Below are 26,101 nucleotides of genomic sequence, written 5' to 3'. Positions count from 1 at the left end.
TACCAAACTCTATTATGCCTTCTACCCATTGCAGAACTTTTTCCAACATTAAAATTGTTTAAGAGTCAATCGATAAATCTTTTACAATTTTAAGGTTATGCTGTTATTAACACTGGAAAAAGATCTAGTGATACAGATATAATAGATTGTCTGTAAAGCAAGCAAATAAAATGAAGCCATGATGAAAGGTTACTAAGAATAAATGTAATGCACAGTAAAAAAGGCATTTGTAAAATGGCAAGTTTCTCCAGTTCTAACATGGGAGAAGCATTCAGTGGGAATATAAGGGAGTGACTCGCTGACAATTCCTACATGTAGGCACGGTGCGGGTGGCCAGCAAACATAAGAGGAGGTTACTCACCCTGTGCAGTAATTGATGTTTGAGATGAGTGTCCTTGTGGGTGCTCCACTCCAGGTGTTGGTGCATCCCTGCGCCTTCGCTCAGAGATTTTTATAGCAGTACTCGTACCCATCGTGCACGTGCGGAGCCTGCCCCCCTCCCCTGCTCTGAGTGTACCTTAATAGTACGCATGCACAACCGGTCTCCTCGGTTCCTTCTCTACAATGGAGGCTACCCCAACTCCAAAGTAGAGGGGAGGAGGGTGAGTAGTGGAGCACCCACAGGGACACTCATCTCGAAGAACGTCAGTTACTGCCCAGGCTGAGTAACCTCCTCTGAGAGAGAGAGGTGCTCCACTCCAGGTGACTTAAAAGTAGTGTACCTCAAGGATGTAGGGACTTCAGATTTGGTAAGAATGTAGTAGATAATACAGCTCTGCCTAATCGTGTAACAGAGAGACAGCCTTGAGTAAGGGCATAATGCTTAACAAATGTGTGTTCAGAAGACCATGTGGCCACTTTTCTATGCAAAGTTCCTCTGGCTGACATCTGTAAAGCCACAGAGGTAACCACAGATCTAGTGGAGTGAGTTCTGATGCTGGCAGGAGGTGTAACTTTCTTTATTTGATAGCACAGTCGGACACACTCAGAGATCCAGCTTGAAAGTCTCTGGGTAGAAATAGGTGTCCCTCTGGACTGCTCTGCAATGGAGACAAAAAGTCTGGAAGAGTTCCTAAAGGGCTTGGTACTATCCAAATAGAAGGACAAAGCCCTACATACGTCTAACGTATGCATTGTGGATTCAAAAGAGGTTGTTTTTTTGTAGTTTGAGAGAGGAAAAAAAGACAGGAAAAATGTTATTTAAGTACTACTGGTAACAAACTTTACAGGGAAGGTATATGAACAAAGGAAGAGAGTCTCTAAGAAGTCTGCTGAGCTCCGTCTCAGGTCAGGGACAGTAGAGAAGGAACTGAGGAGACCGAAGTGTACGTGTACTGTTAAGGTACATTCAGAACTGGGGGGCAGGCTCTGCATGTGCGTAACCGGTACAAGTACTGCTGTAAAAATCTACGAGCAAAGGTGCAGGGACACACCAACACCTGGAGTGGAGCATCCATAGGGACACCTCTCGAAGAACCACGAATACTGTTATCATATAGCCATAAAGACTACATAGCAAGCAGCTGAGCTGTTTGCACACCATGCAACACACAAGTACAGCAGTTAAAAAGAAATACCATGTAAATGAAGTGACACAGTGTAAGCACCGCCAGGGAGTAGGGAAAATGCAGAAACAGAATTCTAAAGCAGAGACACCATAAGAAACACACAGTTAACAAAAACAGCGATCAAAGTTCCCAAGACAAGCTCTTACTTTCCAAACATGTCATTTCATAGTGCGGACTTCGAAACAATTCTTTAAAACTAAAAACCAAAAGAAAATAACCCAGCAGTATGTGTCATGATGGCACCATCATAAATCTAAAGAACAGCAGACAATGCATGAAGGAAATATATAACCCAAAACACCCAAGAGTCCACCTTTTCAACAGTCATTACAGAGTTCCAATTTCACATAAATCAATTCAGACATATTCTTCAGTTTCCATTGAGAGTCTTTACAGCAGCCCTGAAGCACAGTATTCATTTATGCTCTTCCTCTATGGGCATGTGGACAAAAAACAGTTTTTCATTCATATATATTGTATATATGGCCAGTTTGAAAAATTAATTTGTTTACAATAAGCTGTTTTCGCTTTAACTATTACCATTCATTTCAGAATTTAGTACGGACAAGGAGAAGAAGTGTAATCCTGGTCCCATTGAAATCAACAGCAAATGAACCTCCTGCAATCTCAAAAGCGTGGAGGGATCTTTGGCTGGACCAGCAGGAAAAAGGGATAGTGGCTCCTTTAAGGATCCCCCACTCTGCTGAGGAAGAAGAGAGGAGAGGAATGAATGAACTGAGCTGATGGATTGGCCAGTGAGGATCAGTTAAGACATTGCCCCCCATGCACCCAGGGGATGGTATATAAACCCTGTCTTTCTGCTATGAGTCCCCTCTGCACTCAGATTAGCAGCTCCTATCTTCTCAGCCCCAGGATTAATTTTAGCTTGCTGAAACTCCTTTTGTTAGCAGCCATTGTTACCAGAAGGCAGCAAAAAATAATAAAAAAAAAAAAATTGCAATGCTGTTGTGTGTTCGGGAAACTCACATCTGAAGATCTCTTGTGAATGTAGCTAAGGAGATCAATGGGCTCCTTCATTTCCAAGTCTCCCTTAAAAGTTTGCTTGCAAAAACCTGGCAGAGAGCTCAATCTCATTCCCAAAACTCCAAGTTTAAATCTTCAGAGTAGCTACTTGCTAAGTGTCAAGCATGTCTTTTACATCTTCGCTGCTGAGACTTCAGTTTCTCACCCACCAAAAAAAGCCAACCTTTTTCTGCCTCCATCATACTTATGCATCCTGTTGTCCAATTGTGCTGATACAGTGTCTAATGGGCTTGAAAACCTGGAACTCAAACTTTTTTTTTGGTGGGGTGGGGGAGAAAGAGGGGAAATCTGATGACATTTCATTCTTTGCAAGTTCATCTGCATTTTCTTCTTCCTTCAAGAACACCGTTCTTTGAACTGCGTGGATATGCCTAACATTTCAGCCTGTGAAGCAGCAGTCTCCTCAATGGAACAAAACACAGAAGAAGTGTTCATTTGCAGGCTCTCAGTTTCCAATTTAAATTTGTGTGCTTTCTTGATCTCGTCTACAGAATCAAAAAACACCCTCAACCTGATTCTGTAGTGGATCAATTACCTTTACCCAGGCTGGCCATCTGGTTGTGTGCTTTGCCAGTCTGATGTAATGCTAATGTGTTTTTTCAACACATGCAAACTACTAGAAGTCTAAATGACAACTCCAAAACAACAACAACAACTTGGGGAACCACCATGGCAGGAGCTTCTCCAATGAGATTCAGTGAGTGGGCACCACATGCGATGAAAGATGCATACTGATTTACATGCTAAATTAGATTTTGAACACGTTTGTATGCTGCAGCCATATTAGCATTCTCCCCTGCAATGACAACAGGGCTGGCAGCCATATTTATACCATCTTTTTTTCAGTTTCTCTAAAATAGCCTCCATAATACCCTGGGCTCCTTTGGTGTGGATTTCAGTGAAATCCACAAAACTCTGAATGACCTTCACTTCATCTTTCAAAATCTGAACATTAACACCTGAGGCATTTGTTCCATTTGGGAAAGGTCTGGAATGCAATCACACATAACAGAGAAGTAGTTAGCTTTCTTAACCTTGTTGAAAATAGTCTGCTGTACTTTTCTTGATCCTATAATAAAATAATATTGAATTTGGTTTAATAAGTACATCACCATTGCAATACCAGAATTAATAGCTTCCACATGACCTTGCAACATACTATCATACCTTGCAAGCAATTCAAGTAAACCTAAAGAGTTACCATTACGATAAATGGTCTAATTTCTCAAATGAACATCTCAAAGCTAGTCACTTCTCACCCAAGTACAGCAAATTATCCAAGAGATGAAAAATACTCTGCCACGTGTAGGGATGCCAACTTTCTAACAGCACAAAACCGAACACCCCTGCTCTGCCCTGCCCCTTCCCAGAGGCCACACCCACCACTCGCTCCATCCCACCTCCCTCCATCGCTCCCTCCGTCACCCCACCCTCACTCACTTTCACCGGCTGGGGCAGGGGGTGGGGTGCGTGGGCTCTGGAGTGGGGCCAGGAATGAGGGGCTTGGGGTGTAGGAGGGGACTCCAGACTGGGGCGGGGGTTGGGGAGTTGGAGGGGGTACGGAGTCCCAGCAGCGCTTACTGCGGCTCCCAGGAAGCAGCCACTGGGTCCCTGTGGCCCCTAGATGCCTGAGCGGCCAGGGAGGTTCCATGGCACCATGCACTGCCCTCACACCCGCAGGCACTACCCCTGCAGCTCCCATTGGTTGCGATTCCCGGCCAATGGTAGCTGCAGACCCGGCACTCGGGCAGAGGCAGTGCATGGAGCCTCCGTGTGCCTAGGGGCCGCAGGGATCTGGTTGCTGCTTCCAGGAGCCGCGCAGAGTCGAGGCACGTAAGAAGCCTGCCTTAGCCCTGGGCCCCTGCTGCATCGCCGACCAGACTTTTAATGGCCTGGTCGGTAGTGCTGACCAGAACTGCAGGGGTCCGTTTTTGACCTGGCAACTCTAGCCACATGTCCATCTGAATCTGATAGCAAGTCTGCATATCTTTGTCTGCTGTGCGACTCATTGGTGTTCCAATGCCAGGGTACCCCTCAGGTCTGGGCCAGTCTCCAGCACTCAGCCAGGCCTCTGCTCTGCAGCAACTGGGTTTCAGTGCATCAGTCTGGATTTAAGAGACCTGAGCTGAGCCCTGGATAATCTGCCCCTTCCAGGGTTCATCAATCAAGCAGAAATTAAGTAATCATAGATGAGATGTCCTGCAGGCGGAGTACAAGTACAGAGGCCTTCAGAGGGCTTCTCTAATGCATTGGGCCCCAACTAGGCTCACAAGCTAGTATCCAAGAATAATGGCATCATAAATGCACCCACAAAAAGTCCTCCTTTCTATGGTTCACAAAGGAACAGGAGGAATTTGTCTGGAAAAGCAAACAAGTGAAACAGAATAAGGAGGCAAGAGTCACTGTTGGCAGATATACAGGCTGTGTGCATAATTCCCCATTAGGAATTCTGACCAAGAACCACAGTTTTAATATTTGCCTTCCTTTGCATTTGCTATGCAAAAAGTTTTGCTGTACATTAACTACGTGAGCATTTTCTACCAAAAAGGAGCTAATAATTCACGTGCAGCCAATCAGCCAGATCTTCCTTACCAAAGGCAAAATTCTGTCCCAGGTTTTCAATAACTGAACTACTTTCAGTGCCCATGTGCATAACAGCTGCCTGTTGGTTGCTAGTACAACTTTCAGTCCCAGAACCAATGCCTTCAGCACACACCCACCAAAGTGAGCAGGCTCACTAGCTAAGGAAGGCCCAGAAGTGGAAGTAGCAGAACCATTCATGGATTCAGAGTAACAGCCGTGTTAGTCTGTATTCGTAAAAAGAAAAAAGAAAAGGAGTACTTGTGGCACCTTAGAGACTAACCAGTTTATTTGAGCATGAGCTTTCGTGAGCTACAGCTCACTTCATCGGATGCATAGCATATCGTGGAAACTGCAGAAGACATTATATACACACAGAGACCATGAAACAAAACTTCCTCCCACCCCACTCTCCTGCTGCTAACAGCTTATCTAAAGTGATCATCAAGTAGGGCCATTACCAGCACAAATCCAGGTTCTCTCACCCTTCCCCCCCCCCCCACACACATACATACAAACTCACTCTCCTGCTGGTAATAGCCCATCCCTCTTTGAAACCTCAGCTCTCGTCCCCTAACGCCCCTACTTTACTAGCGCTATATTGATGACATCTTCATCATCTGAGTTTGTGTGTGTGGTTTTTGGAGGAGGGTGTGGGGGGGGGGGTGAGAAAACCTGGATTAGTGCTGGAAATGACCCACCTTGATTATCATGCGCATTATAAAGAGAGGTTTCAAAGAGGGATGGGCTATTACCAGCAGGAGAGTGAGTTTGTATGTATGTGTGTGTGGGGGGGGGGGGGGAAGGGTGAGAAAACCTGGATTTGTGCTGGTAATGGCCCTACTTGATGATCACTTTAGATAAGCTGTTACCAGCAGGAGAGTGGGGTGGGAGGAAGTTTTGTTTCATGGTCTCTGTGTGTATATAATGTCTTCTGCAGTTTCCATGATATGCTATGCATCCGATGAAGTGAGCTGTAGCTCACGAAAGCTCATGCTCAAATAAACTGGTTAGTCTCTAAGGTGCCACAAGTACTCCTTTTCTTTTTTCTTTTCATTCATGGATTGTTCACCAGTAGCACGATCAAACTATGTGAGTGTTAAGCAGCTTGGTAGACCACTCACACTTGGATCTTTTTTTAATAGATCTGTTGCAGCTTGTGGTTTTGAGCACTACTCTTGTGCTTGTAGGTATCATGCGGGGGGGGGGGGGGGGTGGGAACGGGACAGTCAGTTACTGTAAGAATTCACCCCACCACACTCCTCATGAATCAATTGCTAGGTTTGGGACGATGGTGGCTGTAGGTAAAAGATCTAACTAATCTCAGAAACGGAGTGTAATCAGGTAAGAGGACAAGCTTTCTGTGAAACTCAGAGCTATATCAGGTGAAATCAATGAGCTAGAGCCCAGGAATGTGGATAAGTTCGACTGAGGTCAAGTGAAGTGAGGCGTCACAGAGGAGCATAGGGACCTACAAGAGTAAGAAGTGAAAAATCAAAGCCAAAAAACCCAGGGCCCTTTACAGAATGTTTGAAGCCCTCCCCCCCCCGCCCATTCCCTCCCCTCTTTGCACAGCCCTGAGAGGGATACTCACTATCTTTTAAAAAGGCATAGTTGCAGCCATGGGTATGTGAACTACCTCACAGCCCCTCTGCAGACCTTGTGTCCAGCTCAGACATAATAGGTCACCAGAGAAGCCATCTGAGTCAAAATTTTCTGCTGGTATAAATTGGCACAGCTCCACCGAAGTGAGTGGAACTGGGCCAATTTACAGAAGCAGCAAATTTGGCCCTATGACTCCTAAAGTCTTATCTTTACATTGTCACCTGATTGGGAGGCTGATCACCAGTATCTTAATACTTCCTCCAATCTCATTTGATACCAGAGAGAACTGCAACATCATTTGTGTCAACCCAGTATTCACATCTCTGCCCATATCTTGGATGCCACTCTCAACTGTATCAGATCTTCCCCTTCAGGTGTCTCCCCACTGCCGCATCCTCCCCCCCTACTTCCATCCCCAGCACTACCAAGTGTGGATTCCTCAACATGCCTCAGGACATTCTTCCTCTTATTATTGCACCCTTTACCAAGGAACCCAGAAAACAGCATAACATCCCTATTTTTCCCCCTGTATAATGAACATTTTGGGCCAAATTCTGCACTATGTACAGAACTTGCCTCTTCATCCTCTCTGGTAATTCTATATTAGCTCGATTCCTGATCACTAGACAGATAATGGTTCAGCTTTGGCCTTTTCCTCTTTAGAAAGAGAGAAGACATAGCACCTGGTCACATGGCTCCTTAGACATTTGCCCTATGATCTTCCCACTACTTTTCCTAGTAGCCTGATCACATTTTCCTTAATTCTTCTTAAATTATTCCATCTGTGGTCTCACCCTGATAGGTCTCTCATATCTTCTTTCATGTTCATTTGAATTGGAGTTTGTTAGGATATAGATATTCAGGCCTGTCTGTAAAAGGCCTATACTCTAAGAATTTAGATGTATTCTTATCACTTAGCTAGTTATAGAGGTATAAAAGAAAGAATCAAAATCACTGTCTGCCAGTGTAAGGGCCTTCTCTTACTGTGACAGTCTGAGGCCCTGTGCTTAGGCTAAGATCTTTGGCTAAGTAACAGAGGCAGCCATCAGCTGGGAAGCAGCCGGTCACATCCTCACATTCCAAACTAGTCACATTGAAATAAGGTGCTATTGGGCTGTTAGGAATACAATCCTGTCCTGACAATGCCTATCGCCTCCAGAGAAAGGGAAGTGCCTGGAAGATGTAAAAGGAAACTTAGTTTGAAAGCATCCTGTCTGGTAAGAACTCACTTATCAATAGCTGGGATGTGAAATCCTCACTTCTGTGTTTGTTCTATCACCGTAGTCCCCATTTCCCCATTGTTTGTCTGTATAATCTCTGTCTGGTTCTGTGATTGTTTCTGTCTGCTGTATAATTAATTTTGGTGGGTGTAAACTAATTAAGGTGGTGGGATATAATTGGTTACATAATCATGTTACAATATGTTAGGATTGGTTAGTTAAATTTCAGGAAAATGATTGGTTAAGGTATAGCTAAGCAGAACTCAAGTTTTACTATATAGTCTGCAGTCAATCAGGAAGTGGGTGGGTGTGTGTGGGGGCAAATGGGAACAGGGTATGGGGGTGGGGAAATTGGAATCATGTTTGGCTAAGGGCAGGAATTGGAACAGGGACACAAGTGTAAGGCTCTGTGGTGTCAGAGCTGGGAAGGGGGACACTAAGGAAGGAAACTGGAATCATGCTTGCTGGAAGTTCACCCCAATAAACATCAAATTGTTTGCACCTTTGGACTTCGGGTATTGTTGCTCTCTGTTCATGCGAGAAGGACCAGGGAAGTAAGTGGGTGAAGGAATAAGCCCCCTAACAGAGTTCCTTGGGCCTCTGAGTGACCACAATTGATGCTTAAGTCCCTTCATATTCTCTCCTAGAAAGGAAGCCAGCTTGAACTTCATACGTATGTAGTCTTTTTACAGAAATAGATATAAACATTTTAATAGCTTACTGTTAGTAAATATATCTTATGTCACTATGAAGTTCAAGTTTGGCTTGCTCCACTGCAGATGTGGAGGGCTTTCAATAACCGGATGTACTGTTTGCTGATGAAATACTCAGTGCTTCCCCTCCTTTGTTTGAAGACTTGTGGGCATTTTTTAAGCACCATATAAATCGGATCCCAACATACCCATAGCTTAAATCTCATTTTCTCTTTCCTTTTACTGTATATCAATGGATATTTCAAAAAGGTCAGAAGTTGTGCTGATCACATCACTCCCCTCGTGAAAATAAATGACACTTTATATAACATTGAGGGAATGCAAAAGGGTATGGCCTCACCAAGATAGCGAGCTTGCTGTATCATGCAAATTTTATTTCCTTCTAGTTCTCATCTGTAATTATCTATTATTTTTCTCATTCTCCTATGATAAATGTATTGTGTTACTTATTGTATATTTCACCAGCTAAGTTTCCATATATCTACCCAAATTATTATTTGTTAATAGGTTTGTGTGTTTGTCTAATGAACTGTTCAAAGGAAGATAGAGAAGTTCTTATTTTAAATGTTATCTAGTTTTAATATATAAAAAGTAATGTCTGCATGAAAAGTAGGTCTCTTAATTCCATAACAAAATTTCAACTTATAGGGAGCTTCATAATGGAAGATGTTTCAATCCTGCTTGTTTCCTCCTGATTTCAATGGCTTTCATGGACCCGAGTTCAGCCAAGAACAGAAGCAGCTGTGGTTAGCTGGGTTTTGCAGAAAGGTGGTTTCTTTTTGTCTTTTCATTTTTTGAGGGCTTGTTATCCAGGAATTTGTTCAATTTTATTACATACTGTATAATATTAATGAAATTGGGTGCAGATGAATGCATAAGATAGTAGTATTATCGTACCATTTCTGATTTGATAGTTTATCTTCTGGTATTCTAGACTGCTAAGTGTTTTTGGTATGTGATGCAGCAATACACTGAAACATCAGGCAAGGCAGGGCCTCCAGTTACTTTAGGAAATTGTAGGATTTAGTATCATACCTTGGTGCAGTACTAGAGGAATATATACATATGCGTCAGGAAGTGATGGTGCCCCAGCAAATAGCACTCCTCTCTAATCAATACTGGGCCCATACTGCAGCATGGTTAGTGGTAATGTGCTCATAGATACAGTACTCATCCATACAATCACAAACTAGGTCACTATGACTAGGACCCTACCAATTTCACAGCCGTGAAAAATGTGTTATTGACCATGAAATAAGCCCTTCTCCGTTAAATCTGATCTTCCCCCTGCTTCTGGAAGTGCCCAGCCATGGGGCTCCTAGCTTTGAGTCCCAACTTGGGCTGGGGAGAGACAGGATTTGTCCTTCCCTTGCATGGCAGCGTGGGAAGGGGGAAAAAAAAACCACACCCACTTCCGGATACCTTTTGGGTTGGGATCCCCACAGTTACAACACCCTGAAATTTCAGATGTAAACAGCTGAAAATGTGAAACTGATCAATTTTTAAACCCTCCTCCTCCTGTGAAATTGATCAAAATGGACCACGAATTTGGTAGGGCCCTACCTATGACAAAAGTTTTCAAAAGCATTTAAGAGTGACTTAGGAGCCAAAGTCTCATTGGAAAAAAAAAAATCAATGGAATTTAGGATCCTAAGTGTCTAAATCACATGTGAAAATGGGTCTTGACTAATCACAATAAAAAGGAAAAAAAAACAACACTGATGCTTCTTTCCAAAGCAGCTCCATCACGCTAAAGAATGCAACAGTCCAACCACCATTGAACAGCCCCTACACATGATACCATGACCTTGAAAATATCTAACTTCCAAGCTACATATTCTTGGCAAAGTCACTGAGAACATAGTGGTGCCATGCAAGCTCCAGAGACACCTATCTGCTAGATCCATTACAATCAGGCTTCAGAACAGGACACAGTACATAGATGTGCTGTGCTGATTGATGACCTTGTCTTGGTCTTGGACAAGGCAGAACCTCTGTGCTTTAACTACTAGACATCTCAACAGCAATAAACACGTTGACCATAGGGATAATGGCACAAATATGTCATCTAGCAAGATTAACTGATCCAGCATTCAGTTGGACCCAGTTAGGCATTTCACGCTGGCTGTACTGGACACCTACTCCTCCCCACCCCAGATCCCTACCATTGGAAGTCCCACAAAGCCCACCACTTTCACCCTCTTCAACATAGAAATCAGATGGTCTCGAGCAGTGTCTCTCAAATGCGGCCACCAGGGGCTTTTCTTGCAGCCACAGCCTCCTGAGCAGTGATTTGGGGAGTGGTAGGGGCAAAGCAGTGGCCCCTACCCAGGGGCCACCAGCAGTGATTGGGCCTTACTCCTCTCTGGAGACACACAAGCTGGAGGAACAGGCAGTCAAGTTCCCCACCTTCCTGGGAGTGGTGGGCTTGGGCTTCAGCCCTGGGGTGGCAGGCTCCAGCCATGGGGTTTCGGGGTCAGTCTCCAGGCCCTATCCCCTGGGAGTGGGGCTTTGGGCTCCGGGCTCCGTTCCCTGGCTGTGCGGTGGTGGCCTCTAGCTCCGAGCTCACCCCCTCCTGCAATCACCTCTGGCCCCGCTGCCTCTCCCAGTGCCCCATCACACCTTGCCCCCGCCCCTGTACCTACTTCCCCATCCAGGGCTTAATTTAGCCCCAGCAAGCCCAGGGATGAGTAAGTCTACTGTGAAAAGTGATATTAACAAACATACAAATATCACTTTTCACAGCAGACATACTTATAGCTAGCAAGTCTTTTTTTTAAAAAAGCAAAAGAAGAAAAAAAAAAAAGAGACAAGAATATTCAAAGCACTTCGTGTTTCTATTCTGTTTTAGTCCAGTAAAGAACAGAGACAACTGTACATTATTTTTATTATTGAGTCTGAAAAAAAACCAAACCCCCATATGGATTAATTACAATGATTTGGACATGTATATATGCATGTTTATTTGTTTTTCTGAAAGTTAATTAAGTATTTTAGGGGAATTGTCAGAGCGGCGACCAGCAAGAGTTGGTAGCTGCACTCTGAGAAGCCTCTGGCTTAAAGACAGACTGTGCAACAAATGGGGATTCCAGAATAACCCAAAATATAAGTTTCCCTCTCCACTGACGCACCCTCTGAAATTACAAAGACGTCCCAGTGGTTGGATAGGGTGGGGAAAAAAGTGAAAAATGCTGAAGAGCAGTTGGCTCAGATTCAATCCAGTAAAGTCAGAAACAATGACACCAGGAAGAGGGAAAGGCTCCCAGGAATCCACCGACATTTTAACATCATTAAAAATCCAGGTCTTCAAACCACATTTAATCAGGATGTTGCAGAGACTTGAGAAACCACTATTCCTGGACATAAAAATCCTACACAATCTAGGTACTCTAGATACTGTGCATGATTGCATTTGATATCAAGCACCAGTTTCAGGCACATAGAGCTTATTAGGTCAGTGTATAATTACCTAGAAATTAGGGATCTCCCCGTCCCAGTACATTTGAATCTTCATAGTTAATGGAAACTTTGGATATTTTGCCAACACCACAAAACAATACATGGCAGCAGAGAGTGTATACCCGAATTTATTGAGTTAAAGTGTATGTTATTTCTACATCCCACAATTTATATCCAAGGGCAAATCTATTCCCTTATATTCATACAGAGCTGAAGTCAATGGGAGTTGTGCTTGTACTAGAATTTAGCTCAGAGACGGAAAGGTAATAAACTCAAACGTTAAACCACATTTAATTACAATAAAAACATATCTAGCATGTCATGTATTTAACAATCTGGGAATCTATTAGTGAAATGAAAATCTTGTTCTCATCGTTACATAATTAAATGAACTATGGCTAATGCTTTTAATTTAAGCAAACGTACAAAACAGAGAGTTTTCACCTTTATCAACTGGACATTCAATACTATCTTCCTGTCTGTTGACAAGAAAGCTAAAAGGGTAATGCAATCACAATGATGAGCAAGGTGGCTCTAACTAAGCCCATAGTAAACAATCAAAATTCACAACAACAGAACAAAGCTGTCCAAAGTCCTGAATAAATACTTGATAAGGGATTGTAGAAAGCTCTTATTAGTAACTACAGTTCAGAGGTGGCTTTCAGAAAGCATGCAGAATTTGGTTTTTTGTTTTTTAAAAGTGAGTTTTAGCAAGGATTTGAAGCAAATCTCCAAGTTAGTACATTGTGAATACACAGGAATTTATTCCAAGTAACTAATTTTTAATTTTGGCTTACACTTCTTTTTCCTTTCTCCTAATAAAAATAGTATCAAGTAGAGTTTAGTCTGGATTAGCTCGTCCCTTTTTATTTTTTCTAAATTACAGTCCTTAAGTATACAGAAAAATAGAACATTTTAATCTTGTTAACAAAATGTTCCCCACCCCCTCCATTTGTGTAATGAAAAAATTCTGTTCAGCATATGTTTCATTAACTGAGATATACAAGTTTGCTCCTGGGCTATTATTGTATAGTAGTCTCTGTAAGTCTCCCACACGTTGTTAAAGAAAAAGAATACTTATTTTATTTTCAAACTGAATGAGTGAATTATTTTCAAAGGCACCAGGCTAATTGTTTTGGAGACCAAAGCTGTGTTTTTAGTCACAAATAGATAAAGGCAATGCAGGCTTCCTTACACTGATACACCTTCTTGCCTTAACTCTTGCCTTGTAACACCATTTCTACAGATAAGAAGAGTTCCCCCTCTATAGTCCATTCAAAACAAATCCTTGTCCCATTAAAGTTAATGGAAAGATTCCCACTGACTTCAGCATGGCCAGGATTCCACTCTTGGTGTCTCATGAGAGTACTCACCAAGGCTGTTGATGGTACTATCAGAGCAAAGCAGTCAGAAAGGAATAACTTTTAGTTACCACTATTGTGGGGTAGCTTTCAATGTTTTATTATTAAAACCAAACAAAATTTGAAAAACCACATGCAAAAAAACCCCCCAAACCAAAAAAACTATTCTTCAAAACAGCCGCAACTGTGTACACAGCTACATCTCTTACATCAGAGCTTTCAGTACACAATTTGGGTGTGATGGATAGATACATATTAACCTCCCATGCTTACTGAAATCACCTTCAACTCTTATGTCTGAGAGGCATTAAGTTATTTCAGATAGTGTAATATTCCAAAGCTTTCTTAGCCACCTCATAGTCTTGCAACACAATATTTAATCTTTTGATTAACACGTTTAACTGGATAGAGAATTGTACTCTAAGCCAGTGGTTCTCAAACTAGGGCCACTGCTTGTTCAGAGAAAGCCCCTGGTGGGCCGGGCTGGTTTGTTTACCTGCCACGTCCACAGGTTCGTCTGATCGTGGCTCCCACTGGCCGCGGTTCGCCGCTCCAGGCCAATGGGGGCTGTGGGAAGCAGCGTGGGCCGAGAGATGTGCTGGCCACCCTTCCTGCAGCCCCCGTTGGCCTGGAGCGGCGAACTGCGGCCAGCGGGAGCCACGATCGGCCGAACCTGCAGACGCGGCAGGTAAACAAACCGGCCCGGCCCACCAGGGGCTTTCCCTGAACAAGCGGAAGTCCTAGTTTGAGAACTACTGCTGTAAGCTATTGAGCTGGCCAGTAACTGGAATTACTGTTGTGCAAGAAATTTTTTAAAAAATTGTCCTGAATCAGAAAGAGTCTAAGTTTACCATAAATCAAAGATTCGGAAATATTTCATTGAGGAAAGATTCTAAATAACCTTATCAAAACAAAATATTTTGCTAAAGTTGAAACATTTTGTTTTAACACAATGAAAGTTGAAACAAAACATTTTGATAATTTCCTGTTGAAAATTTTGACTAAGTTAATACTCTCCTGCTTAAGATTTAGACTTAATAAAATCCACATTTTTCAATGGAAACATTTTCTGTTGGAAAATTTCCCAGTAGGTCTAATCACATATTAATTCTCTGAAATTCCAACGTGAACATGTAAACTTTTGCATCTGTTTTGCATTGACAGGGGTAAACAGTTAAAATTTTAAACCCTTTTGTCCTCATTTCTTTGTTGAAAATGTGGAAGCATGCAAGATTTCATATTCAGCCCAGAACAAATATATGACTGTTAGAAAGTACCCTAATAGCAAAGACCTCAGAACTAGGAAAGGCCCCTTTTAAAAATGGAACTATGTGTGTGACAAGAATGAAAAAAAATACACTGGTCCAAATTCCATGACTTAATCTATTCTGACCTGGATTAGTTCCAATAAAGCACTGCTACACCAAGGGATGTGGCCAGCCAAATGGGTTTGATTTTAAAGTGGTAATTTGACATGGAATTTAAGAGTTATCAGTTAATTGGTTTTTAAAAATAAAGAATGAAAATGCTTTTAAAAGTGTGCTTTTTTATATATATTTGAATCATCCACACTTCCAAAGCATGCTAGCAATCAGATGAATCTGCTGATAATGCTAATACATTTCACTAATACTGTAAAATCAGGCTAATCCTCAATTTGCTAAATTACTTTATCATTTGCACCAAAAAGTTTGTAATTGTTTCTTCCCAATTCTCAAAGATTTAACAGAAAAGCAGCAAGGTTTTATATTAGTAAAACTTCGTATTTCTTTTTACAAAATATACAATAGTGTATAAACACACAAACTAATAAAAATTAAGATGATACTATGTTCAGGTTGTATAGTTAAAATAAACTATAGCAGGGCTCTATTAGTGACTCACAATAGTAGTTAAATACCAGGTCAGTAATCAGGGAAAGAATGTAGGGAGTGGCAGGCATAGAAGAGAAAAGTTAAGAGGAAAACAAACACTGAAAGATTTAAGAGACAGGTAGATATATAAAAAAGGGAGAAAGTGGAGTAAGTGAGGAAGAACAAAAAAAAACAAGGTCAGATTAAGTTATGCATACTTTGTATTTTACAGGAAAAAAATTCTGAGCGTGCATGCTGCAAGATGTTTTTCTTCATTTACAGTCCAATCATGACTCAATTCTGACAGGCTCTAAGAACATTCTTTTGAGAAAGTTTTGCCTAAGCTTTCCTGAACCCACTTTTTGGAAACTCGCTTTTGTACCGAAAACGGGTTCCATCAGTTTTGGTTAGAACACCGGAAGAAGTTAATTATAAATTATCTCAATAAACAACACAGTCAGTCTTGAAAGTAGCTGTAGCTTAGATTTGCAAAATTCAGTAATTCCCAAAGGGGATCTCAGTCATTGGTGAAGTTTTACTGTATATTTTCACATATCGTACACACACCAAAAAAATACATTGAGAACATTAAGGTAGAAGAGTCAAGCACTCAGAAAATCTAAGAAGGGTCAAAATTAAGGTTGCCTTAATTTGATCCCCTTATGTGTATGTGTGACCGAGTTCACTCACCGTTAGGTATCCCCTTGAGGCCCATGGCATTGCAGCTCTTTCAGTGGGCCAGCAGCCCTTGCAGACAGTTGCTCCATTGCTGCGGCAGTTTCTCGGCCAGTAACTCAGCCCTCTGGGATCTTTAATCCAGCTGTTCTGGCATCTCAATTGTTCCAAACTGAGATCCCCAAAACAGCTTTAACAGAAACAAAGACTTGTTCTGCCCTCTCTGGGGCTCTTCCTCAGCAGGTCTTCAGCTCAGCCTGCTTGCCCCCTTGCTGGGCTGACAGCCTTTATAATGGGTTTATACACCCCCTTGCTTGGGGCAAGTAGGGCAGACCAGTTCCACCATCTAATCTGAGTTCTGGCACTGAATAGCTAAATTTGCTCTTTTACCCTTGCCCAGGGAAAACTGCAGCAACTTCCCACCTCCCTTAAGCTCTCCTCTGGGTCTCCCCATGGTCTCTCCCAGGCCTCCCCACCCAGACAGCTTTTCTTCCTTCCTCACTCTCTTCCCTGCAGCTTCCTTTCCAACTCTGAGTTTTTCCCCATGGTGACTCAGGGCCCTGCAAGAACCTTCTAGTTGTCCCTGCAAGCTCTACCAGCACAGTGGTCTCTACAGCAATCAACTGATTCTTCTCAGGTGGGGCCCATCCTGTAATTAGTGGTGGCTCAGCTCCAGGTTGTCCAGTCCCAGGGTCAAGCCAACCTGTTAATCTACATTATGATATAGTCTGTAATTATATGACCACACATTTTTTTTCTTTAGTGCACAGAATGCACAGTTCTCACTTAATGAACAGCTACTCAGTATTTTGTTTTCTTTTCTTTGTTCAGTGTGTGGCCCCAGGCCTTATTTACTGCACATTATTCAAACCCTGCACTGGAGACAGAATTATTACTTTCCTCATGGGCTTTTCTAAGGAACTCATCTTTATCATACCTGAGGACATCACAAACATTAATTCATGAGATTTACAGCACCCCCGTGAGATGAGTGGGTATTATTATCCCTGTTTTACAGATAGGGAATTTAGGCACAGACAGGTTAAAGTTAAAAGCATCCACCAATTTTCGGTGCCCCATTTGAGACATCTAGAATCTGATTTTTCTAAGTACTTAGCATTAGACTACTGCTCCTCAAAATACAGCTCTTATTGACTTCAACTGCAGCTCTGCTGTTTAAGAATTTGTACAAATCAGACCCCAGGACATAGGCACTGACTCCGTGGGTGCTCCAATCCTGGAGCATCTACAGAATAAAATTAGTGAGTGCTTAGCACCCACTGGCAACCTGCTGCCCACTGATCAGCACCTCCCCCGCCCTCCCAGTGCCTCCCGCCCACCACAGTTTGCTGTTCTGTGGTGTGCAGGAGACACTGGGGGGAGGGGGAAGAGGAGCAGGGCCGGGGTGCGCTGGGGGAGGGCAGAACTGGAAGGGAAGAGGTGGGGTGGAGCGAGGGTGGGAAGGGCCAGGGAAGGGGTGGGGCCTGGGGCAGAATGGGGGTTGAGCACCCCTGGGGCGAGGAGGAAGCTGGTGCCCGTGCCCCAGTATCTAAAGTTAGGCACCCAGAAAATGAGGAAACAACTGGAAAACTTGGTTTAAGCTATTTCCCTAGCATTACACAGGAACTCTGTAGAAAAGCAGAGATAGAATCCAATTCTGGAAGGAGGCATTCGACTGCCTTAACCTTAAGAATATCCTGTCTTTTCCTAAAATCCTTTGCCTCATTCATTATACATCTTCCAGCTTCTGCAACAAAAGAGGAAGGGGTCCTATGGAAAACATCCTCCTTCAGTACACAACCCTTTTTCATCCCCAGAGCACTGTGGGAAAAATAATATGGGATGATGTAACTAAAGACAATAGCATAATGCATATGCCCAAGAGGGCCAAAACAAAGGTTCAGCTACTCAGGCTCCAGAGGGCAGTGCGCTCTAGTGAACACAAAGACTCTTTTGCTCCTTTCCCCTAAGCTTGACCCCTTCTGCCTCATTCCCTTCAACTGGTCCCTGCACCAGTCCTGTGTCTACTCCACCACCAGCTCCTCAACCCAGTCCCATTCCCCACATCTAGCCAGCATGTCTCCTTGGCCTCTTCCCCTCCTCCCCCAGATTCCCCATCCCAGTCTCCTTGCCCAGCCACTTATGGTTCCTTTCCCAACCTTCTGATCTGTTTCTCTCCCCACATTCCAGATTCTAGTCACCATCTCCCACCCCGTGTTCCTGTCCCACTGGCTCCCAGTCTCAGGCTCCCACCCCAGGCTTCTCATCCAATCTTAGTGCACTGGCCTCCCCTTGACCTCTTGTCCCCAGTTTCTTTGACCAACAAGTCCCCGTCCCTACCCTCCCCGAACCCAACTCCTTGACAGATTCTCTGCCTCCATCCCCACAGTTCCCAGTCTTCTGCTTGCAGTACCTGGTTCCACTCTGCTCAGAGCTGCTTGGAACAGCCATTACAGGGACAGCCTGGCTTTGCCGCTGGAGCATATGGAGTTGCTCTGTGGTGTTGGTGCATACACACTGCACTCACACACAGGAGCTCTAAGGGGATGACCATTTGTCACTTGTCCTCTGGGGACAATGCATGCACAGTCTGATCAGCACTAGGAGCGATGAGAGGCTTGAACATGCTCAGCGAGGACAGAATCTTCAGAGATTTTAGCTGTTAAGCTCTAGCAAGTATCTACTGAAACTGTGTGAACTCTGATTTTTCAAAGACTTATAAACTTGGTCAAATTTGGGTAAATTTGTACAAGGATAGCAAAAAGCACAACCCTACCTTAAAGCTTTCCAAAACATTCCTGTTATTAAACATTGAAAAACAAATATTTCCGTCATCCTTGTTCTTTGAAATGGCTGAACGCATTTTGGCTGAAGTTTTTCCACAACAATTCAGCCTGATGCAGACACCCAGCAAGGAAAGTTTCAGTCTAAATTATTAAAGTTTGGCAAACATTTACGCAACTGAAAACAGGGTCATCTAATAAAAAGCGTCAGGCAACCTTAACAGATGGTGCTACCACCTCCACTTATAAGCAGTCTTAGAAGAAATTTTGATCAGTATATTTTCCGTGGACTAATGCACTGACTATTTTACTATAATATGGCATCCGCAATATTATTTAATAATATTTATACTGTTACAAAATGATTTTGTAGCTGTGTTAGCTAGTTAGTTTGAAGCTCACAAATTGCTGAATATGCCTTAGAATAAGTGTCTAAACCTCACCTTTTTGACTGTAAGCTAAGTTCTTCTGCCCAGACTCAATTTCCCTTTGTCCAGGAAAAAAAAAGATTTAATGCACAATAGAGTTTATCTGCCTCAAATCAATAAAAAGCATTAAATAGATGTAAAGGAAGTATAGTTAACCAATTTAAGTATTATTGGAAGTCTTGTAGGACTGCAGATGTGCTGAATATGAAATTTATTATCTGAAAGGTACTTTGAAAGGTTTTGAGGAATTACTAGAACGCTTTCAAATGATGTGCAGCCATTTATGAAAAGTATTCAGGTGCTTTACCCAGTTTGAAAGGGAGTGCTTTTTCATAGCATTAGTTTTATAATGAATCTTTTCAGGCAAATTTCAAAGGGTGTATGGTTCACATATTTAAAGTTGAATTCATTCCTAATTTAGTATTTGACAAAGCTAATGCCTAATTGTTTTTAAAGAGTCTACAGAGGGAAATATTTTTCCTTATTCAAACATTGAAGTACAAACCATTTTTGTTTTGTTTTCATGCGTAGTGTTGAATTTGACAGCGTGGTGGATAACGGAAAAGCAGCATGTGTGTGCTAATGTAATCTTAATTGCTACAGTTACACATTTCCTTGGTATCCATTTGTACAGAATGTTAATATTGTCTAAAAAGATTGACTGTTGGTATTCTGCCGCTAGAAGAGGATTTCTTCTAATACAACACCTTTCATATTCCACGTATCTTAAAGAATTACAAACCCATGAGTCAATACTGGCAGCGTGGTGACTTTGGAGCCAAGTCAAGCAGCTGTCTACACATCCTGCAATAGCACCACACAACACTGCACATCACTTGTTTTATAAGACAAGTAATGCTGGTCAGGATGCCCCCCTCTTTTTGGAGAGTGCTGTAAATCTTGAATTTCCCCATGACAGTTCCCCGTGGCCTATAGAACGATTTCAGTTTAACAAAGCAAGAGTAATATGATATTATATTTAAAGTATGTCAGTCACTATTGCAGCGGTTCTCAAACTGTGGGTCGGGACCGCAAAGTGGTCACAATCCCTTTTTAATGGGGTTGCCAGGGTTGGCTTAGACTTGCTGGAGCCCAGGGCCGAAGCCCAAGCCACACTGCCTGGGACTGAAGCCTGAGGACTTCAGTTTGCCGCTGGACCAGGTTTACAGTTTTCGACCGGAACAAAACCTGGTCAAAAAGGGATCCGGGTGGCTCCTGTCAGCACCGCTGACTGGGTCATTGACTGTTTGGTTGGCAGCACCGCACTTGGGGCTAGCAAGCTCCCTGCTAGCCTCCATGCCGTACGGCTCCTAGGAAGAAGCTGGCATGTTCCCCCTTCAGCTCCTACGTGTAGGAGCAGCCAGGGGGCTCCGCACGCTGGCCCTGCACCAAGCACCACCCCCGCAGCTCTCATTGGCAGGAACCATAGGCAATGGGAGCTGCAGGGGCGGTGCCTGTGGATGGGGCAGTGCGCAGAGCAGCCTGGCTGTGCCTCCACATAGGAGCCAGACGGGAGACATACCGTTGCTTCTGGGAGCTGCTTCAGGTAAGTGCTACCCGGAGCCTGCATGCCTGACGCCCTCCCAGGCCCCAAACCCCTCCCCAATCCCCCTCCCACCAAAGTTGGCAACCCTAGGTGGGGCTCAGGTTACAGGCCCCCTGCCAGGGGCTGAAGCCCTTGAGCTTCAGCTTTGCCTCCCTCCACCCAGGGTGGTGGGGCTCGGGCTTTGGCCCCCCACACATGGGTCAGTGGGGCTTGGGCAGTCTCAGGCTTCGGTCCCTGCTCCTGGGGTTATGTAGTAATTTTTGTTGTCAGAAGGGGTTCACGGTGCAATGAGGTTTGAAAACCCCGGCTCTATTGCATAGGTGTTCAGAGCCAAAATTTAACTGAAGATAATATGAATCTACCAGATTCTCAGCTGGTGTAACTAAGCCTAGTTCTAGTGAGTTCAGTAGAGCTACAATGATCTGCACCTGCTGAGATATGTTAAAAAATGTATCGACACCAAGCATGACAGTAGTTAGCATTTTGAATGTTTATGCTGTTCTACCAGGAGAGTAGACATGAAGTGAAGATAATATTTTTTTCCTTTTTACTGGCAAAAAAACAAGTAGGCTAAGTTACTGGTGCAGGATCTATTTGATTTGTTACAGTATTTTTCATCAATCTTTAAAATCCACTCATTACATTACACAGAAGTGCTTCATTGGTGGACTCTGAGTGTGTGATAGAAAAAGTGTACAACAAAATGAGAACACTGTATCGTCTCACCCCTGGAGCTCACATTATACTAGCCGCCCCACACCATGCATACAAAGTGTATTAGCCCTTGCTTTAAATGTACATTTGCAATTCTAGAAGGGGACCCTGGCAAAGACCCACCAAGAATATTCATCAGTGCGGGGATGGAGGGAAACCCCTCAGAAAATTTGTATGGTCAAGAAAGAAATAATTGCAACAGAATTTAATCCAATTGTGAGTTGCTGCTGCCAACAGGGTTTTTTTCTTCTCACATATCTGAAAATGTTTAAGATGTAGGAGTGGGTAGGGTGATCTCTTGGAATCAGCGATGTATACGTTGGCAAACTACCCATGACATGTCACACTGCAGGAAGTGGTTAAAATACTGAGCAAAGACAAATAAAAATGGGCAGCAGGTAATTCTATCCAGCCCTGGACAAGGCAAAAATTGATTTACTCTTGATCTTGTCGTTGGCCTATTCTGCTGTTACCTGATTTTTGCTATCATCATCTGTAACTGGCAGTCCTCAGAAATCAGAAGTAAGAAGAAGTATCATAAAGAAATACCTCTCGACACTGCTCTTTTTTCACACAAGAATCATTGTGTTTAATGTCTTATATAGCTCCTGTGATGAAAGCACCTAGCGACTGTTATATTAAAAACAGATCATGTGCACCCTTTATAAAATTGCTAGGCCAGAAGTGCCTAACAGAAAAAAAACCACATCATAGCCAAAACTAAACAACTTTCTGTCAGAAACCCATCTGAAAAGAATAGCCTCTCAATCAAAGTGGAAGTTCATTGAATTCAGGCTCTGACTTATTGAACAAGTTTCAAAGACTTAAGACTGTTATACGACAACCCCTGCAACCTGGAGTTCCTAAGGCAGGGACCCCACAGCAGAACTCTGTACTGCCACAGAAAATCTACCACAAAAGCTCTGTGCAATGGAGTAACAGAGCTCTCACAAACTGTGTTTCTAGAGACAGAGCTCTTGGGCAGCACTTTTCCTGTTTGTCGTTCTACACATCTGTTATCTTTCGATTCTGCTCTCTTGCAGAGTGCTGATCCTCCAGACTTTCTCGATGGTGGGCCAGCTCCTGCCAGATCTGCTGACACTAAGGGTTTCTTCCCCTAGTCCAGTTCTCCACAGGCTGGATCCTTCTGCCAGGTCTGCCTCTAGGATGCCACCCTGGGTTTGGCCCTCCCCAGTGCCTATCACCTCCTCCTCTGCTGGCACCGTCTCCATTAAAGGCCAGTCACTGGAGACAACCTCTTGCAGCTCTAAGGAAGTCAGCTGCCTCCTTTGCAGGTGGGTCCAATAACTGACCCAAGCCATCTGATTCCCCAACTGATTAGGATCAGCTGGGTAGAAATGGGAGTAGCTGATCCGTTACAAGTGAGGCTCAGCCCAACTCCCCTTAAAGTGCTAGCCAACCTGCGACAACATCCCTTAACCCCAGCTCTAGTTTAATGTACCATAAATTCCTTTCAAAAATCATTACTAACCATTACACAAGCAATACATAAAAATCAGCTATATAAATACAACAGTACATTTTCACGATAGAACATGAGGGCTAAGTTAAAAAGTTGGACAGGCAGTGCAAATCAGGCAAGCTATTATAAAGTGAGTAACAATGGATTATATGGCAGTAGGGAACTTGTTGGATTTATTAATTGCTCATTACCAGATAAAAACAAACAAGCAAACATTGAAGTAATAAGTGGCTTTGATTTTGGTTTTGGGGGAGGGGGAGATAGGGGGAATCCACTGAAACATACATTTATTCTTAAAATACTTTTTCAACAAAAGGGATATTTACTTTGAGGTGCTGGGGGAGGAAGGTTGTTTGGGAATTATCTACAGTAAGTACCTCATGAAAAAAACAACACTTTTTATCCCAATTGCACCAGCATATACCTGGAGCAACTCTAGTCTTCCATCTCCTAAAAACATGGAAGTCAAGGGAGTTACTCTAGATTTGCACCAGATGGAGTTTGAGATTGAAATGTTTACGTAAATCACTTCTTCAAAACCCAAACTCATTATAAAGTAACCTCTCACTTAAATATGACACCAATGACAATTCATGGATTTTTTTCACATGCTCAGCTGCCAGAAGATAGGGTGAGATATATAACTACTGAACACACCAAAAATTGCCAAATGAATTCCCTCTCAATAAGCAAAAAAACCCAAGCTATGCATACGTGCATTACATTATATTTATATTAAAATTCCTAAATCCTTTTAGATGGGCTAAATAACCAGAAAGCAGAACACAGTGCTAACTGCAGAGGTTGGTAATGTCACAAAAGAATTCATAACAAGTTATTTGCTTTATAAAGACTAAAAAAATTCAAATAATTCTGTTTTGCTTCTAAAATATTTGAAAATGGTATTATACAGTGAGACGTGGCCTTAACTACCAGAGCACCACTTGATATTTGCTTTATTTTATGAGACATTCTCTCAAGTAGCTCTGCTTGAATCTATTTAAGGAGAATAAAAGGAAAGTGTTTTTAAAATCCTGAGCAATTTCCATAATTGTGACACTTGGCACAATTTGATAGTATATCACATTGATTTTTAGGTTTTAAAACAACAATCATTACATTATCATCTGCAGTCTAAGCAGTGGAGCCTAACCTCCTAATTAGGATGAAAAACTTAGCAGTTGCAACCCCAGTAAGTCACAGTAAATCAATATTTTTAATAAGGATTAATTTTTAAAAACTCTACAAGGTTGTATTGGAAGCTATGCTGGCGTGTCTATTGATTAACATTTGGTATTACATCTCATAAAGCACCCATTACATAAAGCATCAATCTAAGTGTAGTGTTTCCCTCTTCTTGAATACTATCAAATTATTTTTTGTATTTCACATTAAAAAGAGTCAAATAAAAGGGAATAGAGTACTAAAAGAACACAGATATACAGGAAGTGTATGTTCTACATTAACTCACTACAGAGTAATATAATGAATATTTCAGATTGTGCTTGACTCAAAATACATGATTAAAAAACCTGTATGAAAGTAAAGCTTTTTAACTTATTATTTTCTTCAGTGTCAGCACCAAATGTCTTAAATCTCATGATTTGTGGATGTGACAAACTTTTAGTTGCTGTCATGCAGGGTATCAGTCATTTCACAATGACAATAAATAATCAACACTTTAGCTACAGAAGGATTGCATGGTAAAGTGGGAAAGAAGGATTTCTAAAATAAAAAGAAAAGGGGGATCATCCACTTGCCATTTTGTGCTTGTATTAATTTTAAAAAAGGAATGTATATTACACTAAAATACTAAGAAGTTGTTAATAAAGCAGCTTTCAAGACATGCCTAGAACACATGAATATGCACTTCTGTCATCCAAAACTATTCAGTGTATCTGATAAGAGATTTCCCTTGTTGCTTCTGATTCCCCTGCCCTCTATGGGAAGGTTTTTCAGGTAAACAGCCAATTTACCATAAATGAGAGATTTTTATGTCATTTCATGGGGAAAAATGCTTTAAGAATCATAACCAGGTACCACTGAAAAACAAATCTAAATTCAAGAGCAACCTAGCTGGAAATTTACAGACATCCGGACAAATCTGTGAATTGATGCTAGGTGGCAGTACTGTGCAATTAAAACAAAAACATTCTCCTCTCTGACTCATTCCAGGCACTTTTCAAAACAAGCATCTTGTACATTCCAAGTAATGATTTAAACAACATACAGTCAGATATCATATTTTCTTTAATTTGAAACTCTTGAGAACTATATTACTTAAATAGATGTTTCAGAATTAGATTCCCTGCATGCAAAATAGTGCAAAAAGCAGTGGAGAAAGGTACATGTTCAGCTCAATACCTAGGGCCTCTTTCCCTATGTACTGCAGGGGGGAAAAACACCACTGAGGTTAGAGAGAGGAGTGTCTGCGTGAGTCCTGCAAGATCATGGGTCCTTTTTCTTCTCTTCTATAAACTGTATAAAGTCTGTCCTAGCTTTAGAAATAAATACTAGTTTGAAATAAGTAGGGTTTTAAAAGTATGTGATTTACTTATTAAAATAATACTTCTAAGTAAAGGTTTTGTTTTATTCAACTTAAAAAAAGTGATAAAAATGTTTCAAAAGCCTACACGGATGACATAAAAAGATATTAAAATTAGGTAAAGGTATCACCAGTGGGCAAATGAGATTAGATAACCAGCACCACATATTTCTTGCCAAGCATTTTCAGAACATTGTTTACTTGTGACAGAACTAAATAGCCCTTGAAAGATATTGTGTGTCGTTCACTGAACCATAAAAACTGAAGGAACAGGCTTAGCAGGTCATCTTATCCATCCCCCAACCATCCAGAAAAATGTCCATGACAGAATACTGTCACTAAGATGGAAAACTCTATACTAGGTTTTTACTTATTTTACACTGCTTACTAACCACTTTGGCAGAATTGCAAATTACAACAATATGCAATAGCATATTCAGCTCATTTGTGGAAATAATATTGTTTATATTATATAACACTGGAAGAACAGCCGCCCCCATTTCAAAAACCCACAAGTAATGATA

At 42.2% G+C, this 26,101-nt stretch overlaps 1 protein-coding gene across 1 annotated transcript in view; it reads right to left on the bottom strand.

Annotated features, from left to right (window-relative positions):
• TENM2 (teneurin transmembrane protein 2) overlaps nt 1–16,796 on the bottom strand; it is an 832,723-nt gene extending 815,927 nt beyond the window's left edge. The window contains exon 1 of the mRNA XM_043521038.1: nt 16,094–16,796. The gene's annotated coding sequence lies outside the window, so the exon portion shown is untranslated. The remainder of the gene's footprint in view (nt 1–16,093) is intronic.
• Nucleotides 16,797–26,101: the final 9,305 nt, after the last annotated feature.

Source organism: Chelonia mydas, chromosome 8 (assembly GCF_015237465.2).
Source record: "Chelonia mydas isolate rCheMyd1 chromosome 8, rCheMyd1.pri.v2, whole genome shotgun sequence".
Lineage (NCBI taxonomy): Eukaryota > Metazoa > Chordata > Testudines > Cheloniidae > Chelonia > Chelonia mydas.
Note: the sequence above shows the minus strand (reverse complement) of the source record. Positions and strands in the feature narration are given on the sequence as shown.